Below are 6,322 nucleotides of genomic sequence, written 5' to 3'. Positions count from 1 at the left end.
TCCAAGTTCACGGATCTTCTGAATTATAAACACTGACCCTAGATTAAGAATCCCTGCTGTAAAACATCTAGTTTAAAAAAAAAAAGGCAATCCATAGAACTCACACAACTTCTCAGGGTGGGAGAAAGCAGGTATTAAGAGTCAGTTATAGCAGAAACACCCTTGGAAACCTGTTAAATATTCCATAAAGTTACAGTATAATTGTGTTTTGTGTACATGACTCAAAGTAATTCTAATGCACATTAAAGTTTGAAAATCCCTACAACAACTTTTGCAGACGTCTCGACATCCATTGTAACTAACACATACACCCATAATAATGAATGGGAATTTTAAAATGTTCTTGCTTGACTTACAGAATTTTACTTCCATTTTAGTTTACTATTAACCTCCACTTTAATATAAATTAATAGATGCGTTAATTGTGAAAATTAAAGAGCTAGGTGCCTTCCACTAGAAATCAAGTTCTACCGTCAGCCAAGGCACGTCGATCAAAGACTATAAAAACTCAACTTTCGAATCACTGTTAATCACATATTATTGCAATTAGTCAAACAACTGCTGTACTTAAAAGATGACACCAAGGCAATGGAACTTATAAATGGAAACAGAATACCATTAAGGTAGTTTTTATTTATTGTTTTACAAGCAACTGCACAGCAAGAGCGCACTCACATTCCCATAGGATGTTGGCACTCGGCTTTTCAGAAAGCAAAGGGATGCCTTCGGGCAACACAAAGCCGACCCAGACGCTCGCGCTTTTTCTTTCCTGTCCCCACCCACCTCTTTGGGGTAAGCACCGCAGAACAGGTCCCCGGACGGTGGCGGTGGAAGAAGGGGGCGCTGCATCTGCCCTAAAGCGGCGTCTGCGGCTGGGAGCCGGGGGATCAAGGCGCTGGCGGCCAAGATGGGATGGCCATCTTGCAGCGGTCATTTTACAACGCAGTTCTCCCGCCCCCAGGCGCGAAGCTCCCCCAGCCCAGCCGCAGCCCGGAGGCTCCACTGAGCGCGACCACCTCGGGGCTTGAGGTCGCCCCCGGAGCACCAGCCGTTGGCCGCCCACGCAGCCGGAGGGCCCCGCACCGGCGCCCGAAACCGCCGCCGCTCCTTCCCCTCCCTCATGCCACATCTCTTCCCCTAACGGCCACCTTGGCGCACCCGTCGCCTCCCTGCAATAGGCTACTTTCTCCAGGCCTTCTTCCTCAGAACAAACACTGTACTAAGGCTTTGCCACGCGGCAACGGGTCCCTCTGCCACTCTAACGCCTGCCTAACCCTTTCGCTTCACCAGGTTTTGTCTCCTCATGACGCACCGAAATAACCCGCCGCAATGCGCTTTCCCCGCACAAAGACCTGCCCGCTGCCTCCTCGCAGCGCAGCCCTTGCCGCCCCCGGTCCCCGAACCTCAACCAACCCAGCCCGCCTGCCTCCCTCTCCTGCGCCTGTTACCGAGCCCAGCCTTGTTCTGCTCGCCGCAAGACAGGCCAATAAATCGGGTGCTGAGTTGTTGGAACAAGGAATAACAATTTTAATCAGAAAGCTAGCCGACCCAAAAGATGGCAGACTAGCAACTCAAAAAAAAAAACAAAACCATTTTACCTCAATCCAAATTCCCGCTCCTTTTATAGAGAAGAGGGGAAGGGGAGAGGCCCACTGTGGCGCCCACCAATGGCTGAGCGGGACCACTTACCGGTGGCTCACTGACAGTTGCTCGCTTTGGGGAGCGGCCCGCTGCTGCGCCCACCAATGGCTGAGCGGCGGTTGCTGGAGCAGCGAGGCTGCTAGGACTCGCGTTTGCCCCTCCCCTATTACAATTCTTCTCCCTCTCCCTTAACACGCTGTTAGACGCCTTTTCCCCAGGGGCTCAGACTCACCCTCCTGGAATTTAGACTTCAGGCCATGCTTCGGAGCCATTTGTAAGCGATTCGCAGCCGCCTCCTCCTTCTCCTACCTCCCCCGACTACTGCCCCCTACTCTCTATCCCACCCAACTCCGCGTCACACGCGCCGTCAGGCACCGCCATCTCTACATCCTGGGCCGGATTTACCAGCACCCGCGGAGCCGACAGCATCGCGACCCACGCAGCCGCTGCTCCAGCCAATGGCAGCCCGCTGCGCACGTGGCCCTACGCCGGCGCCGTCCCGGGACAAGCCAGGATTGGTAGCTCCAAGGCACTTGAGGCGCCGCGAGGTGGGGGAGGGCCGGCGGCTTCTTCCCATCCCCCACCCCCTAATGCTCTGCCCCTCCCCCAGCCCCTGACTGCCTGGGATTTTTAAAGCTTAAATTTGATTTTGTGTGTTGTTGGGGCGATAGGAAGGGAGGCGGCGCCTCACCCGCAATAAAAGAATGGGAAAGGCCCAGTTTCGGAGGCCCTTAGGCGGCCACAAAGATGTGGGCTTTGAAATGGCCTGAGAGAAAAGGCTACCTCTGAAGCCTGCTTTCAATAGCATCTCAGACTAGTATCTTCATAGGAAAGCTTTAGGGTCAGCAATCCGACCGGAAGAGGGTAGGTAATGGAGTCTGCGTCTAGAAGTTTCATTGTTTAGCAAGCTCACTGCCGGTTTATTTGGTGGGACTGACGGCCATCTGTCCGGTCCTGCTCCTCCCCTTCTCCAGCCCTGGTCCTGCGGAAATGAGGACGAAGAGGGAGACACACGGCAGGCTGCGGGGAGTCGAAGTCTGGCTTTTTGAGATAAGGGAGTTCAGCCCACCTCTGAAAGAGGCCAACGTGAATAATACCACACGATACCGAGGTTGGGGTTCTGCACCTGCCCTATTTGTGCAAATTTTTGTCACCTAATTTCTTTGAGCTATTATTGAATATACACACAAATGAATTTCCTCATGTCGGTTCCCCTGTTCAAAAAGTGTGTAGTTTTCTCAGCTGCAAAATGGGAAGAATAATAGTACCTTTCCATCCGTTTACTGTGCGAATTGCATGGAAAGGCTTAATGCGGTGTTGAACAGTGAATTGGTGCTTAAGAAACGTTAAGGAGGATAAATCCCAAAGTCCTTAGCTGGGCATTTGAAGTCCTTCCACAAACAGTCCCCAACCATCCTCCAGGCTTTATACTTGTCTCATCAGTGCCTTTTCTAACCCCAACATGCTATGCACCCCGTGAATTCCAGACGCCTCTCCATTTATCTGACGCCAACTTCTCCTTCAGTCTTCCCTTAACACAACCCCTTCTTTGACCACAGAAACCCACAGAGAACCCTCACTCCATTGTCTGTACAGCATCTGGTCTGTACTGCTTAGAGCATCAAAAGAAGGGGCAAGGGTCTCTTTGTGACCACACCACCACACCAAAACCCTGAAGTACACTTCTTTTTTTTAACGTTTTGAATACAAAATATTTCAAAATAATTCAAAATTCAATAACTCAAAAAAATTTAATATAAAAATGAAGATAGTGAAAAGTCCCTTTCCTACTTCAGTCCCTCATCTGCCCCTTTCCCCAGCAAAGGTACTACCCCGTTGGTACCCAATTATTCCTCCCCCAACAAAATAAATACACACAAATTCCAAATATGTCTATTTCATTTCTAAACAAGTGAGTACATATCTCTAAATGATAAGGGCTTTTTAAAAACACAGTACCATTATTACATTTAAAAATAAATGCTTCCTTAATATCTTCAAGTATCCAGTGAGTGTTCAAATTCCCAGGATTGTCTCATACAATCTAATGATTGTATTGTGTATGTCACATTATAATCTTATGATTGGTTGGTTCAAATCAGGATCCAAACACGGTCCATGTATTTCATTTGATTGAGTTCACTCTGTCACTCTCTTTTTCTTGCCATTCATTTGTTGAAGAAACTGGACCACTGAGAATTAGCACACTTTCTTAAAGTGATTTATTTATTGAATAATTGAATATAAAGCCTCCAAATATGAGTTCGATGGGAGAAGAAAATGTGTTTAACTTAGTGTATCTTTGAATATATTATTTTAGTACAAACAGTTATGAATCATTAGCCAACATAATAAATCACCAGCCAACAATAAGAAAATATAGTTTGAGATTGCGCTCATTTCTAAATATTACTTCTGAAGGAGCTGTGATCATAATGTCCTCACTTGAGCTGAATGTAGGTCCACATCTAAACAAACCATTGCTTTTCCTACAGCTTTGGAAATGAAAGGAAAGGAAAGGAAGATGATGACAACTATTTAATATAAGTTTGAAATGAAATGAAGATGATGGCAACTATTAATATAACGTGTACTAAAATAAATTTAAAATCAAAATCACCTCCCCATAGAACACCGATTGCATTAGTTTCCTGGGGCTACCATAACAAAATACCACCAACTGGATGGCTTAAACAACAAATGCATTGTCTCACAGTTCTGGAGGCCAGAAGTCCAAGATCAAGGTGTTGGTACGGTTGGTTTTTTCTGAGGGTCCTGAGGGAGAATCTGTTCCAGGATTTTTACCTAGCTTTTGGTTGTTTGCTGGCAATCTTTCGCATTCCTTGGCTTATAAACACATCACTCTGATCTCTGCCTTTATTTCACGTGGCATTTTCCCATGTGTCCAAATGTGCATTTCTGGGTGCCTACCTGTGTCCATATTTCCCCCTTTTATAAAAACACAAGTCATATTGGATTAAGCATGCATTCTACTCTGATATGACCTCATCTTAACTAATTACATCTGCAACAACCCTATTTCCAAATAAGGTCACATTCTGAAGTACTAGGGGTTAGAACTCCAACATACGAATATCAGGGGGACACAAATTCAACCCATAACACTGACCTTCAACTTAAAATGGGTATATACTTAAAAGTAAGTATATCTTCATTGACTTCTCATCAATTTACCAGTTTGAATTTTCTCTGACAGAGTTTGCCTTTTAAAAAATTCTACTTCACCTCCCATCCCCTAGAGATTAAATATTCCTTTGTAATAACAGGAGTATTTAGGGGTCTTCATTTTCGATTGTGAAATTTTCCATGTGTTTCTTCCAAAGTCTGAAATAGTATCCTGAATTGATGATAATAACATATGGTAATTGTGGAGAATGTTTGAGAATTGCTGGGAATGACAGGAAATATTTAAGCAAGGAAAGAATTTGCAGCTGTGAACACAGAAGCAAAGTTTCGCCCTAAGAAATTGAGTTCTTTTAGGAAAACATATGAAGGAAAAAATAATTACTTGCTTTGAGATATGGTTTTTTTTAAATTGAGGTATAGTTGATTTACAATGTGTTAATTTCTGTTGTACAGCAAAGTGATTCAGTTACACACACACGTGCACACACACACACATACATACACATTCTTTTTTATATTACTTTCCATTATGGTTTATCACAGGATATTGAATATGTTTCGAGACTGCAAAATTGCTGCAGTAAAAATGTTCGGTTTGGATCACTGACTTAGAAAAAAAGAATTATGAAACTCCTATGTCTGTCCACAATAGCTATCATCACTAAAACAATCTTACAGTGGTTTAAACAGCCCATAATAATCACTAGCCCTTCCCAAATGCACAAAGTAAATTACTTAGAGGAATTCAAGGATATGAAATTAATGTGCATAGTAAACCCTGTGAATCAGAGCTGATCTCCAAACTAATTTTCAGTATCACAGAGCATAAAGTTAAAATTACACATTTCAAACATTTTGACAGAGATCACTTGAGCAATATTTATGAACCCCACAATTTCATTAATTTTTCGTGTCTTCTATCTCCTAACCTTTGGCATTCCACTGACCTTCAAATAGACCACTCAGTAACAAATATTTTTATACACAGATAACCTTTAACTGTGTATTTATAATATGAAATCGTTTTCTAGTTTTATTGTTCCCTTTTTTTAACTTCAGTCTTAATAATTTTTAATGTGTTGAACTGTTTGAAAATAAGTAACACTGGATTGAAGTCAGTTACGTGTTGAATTGTTTGAAAGTAAGATCGTCTAGATTGAGTTCAATTATTATGGACCATATGAAGTAATAGCGAATTGGAAAAAACGCAGAAAAGCAACCGCCCAACGTGGGGCTCGAACCCACGACCCTGGGATTAAGAGTCCCATGCTCTACCGACTGAGCTAGCCGGGCAGCTGAGCAACACCCTTTTTCTAAATCTTTTCAAAGTAATAAGATTGTTTTAACTCGTTCCAAGACTTATATTTTGTATCTAAATTTTTTCCCATAATTTTTTTGGGTAAAGTTTTATACTACTCTCAAAATTGTGTTTCATTTCCGATTCTGTGCACACAAACTTTTACTGTTTAATAAATGTTTAAATGGCCCTCTAGTGGTCAGCGGTAAAGCGGGCTGATGCAGGCGCCCCTGAATT

At 43.6% G+C, this 6,322-nt stretch overlaps 1 non-coding gene across 1 annotated transcript; it reads right to left on the bottom strand.

The window, feature by feature from the left end:
- Positions 1 to 6,008: 6,008 nt before the first annotated feature.
- On the bottom strand, positions 6,009 to 6,081 carry TRNAK-CUU (transfer RNA lysine (anticodon CUU)). The gene has a single exon. It is a non-coding gene; the product is annotated as a tRNA-Lys (tRNA).
- Positions 6,082 to 6,322: the final 241 nt, after the last annotated feature.

The sequence above is a fragment of the Tursiops truncatus genome, chromosome 2, assembly GCF_011762595.2.
Source record: "Tursiops truncatus isolate mTurTru1 chromosome 2, mTurTru1.mat.Y, whole genome shotgun sequence".
Classification (NCBI taxonomy): domain Eukaryota; kingdom Metazoa; phylum Chordata; class Mammalia; order Artiodactyla; family Delphinidae; genus Tursiops; species Tursiops truncatus.
This window is presented reverse-complemented; position numbering and strand designations above follow the sequence as displayed.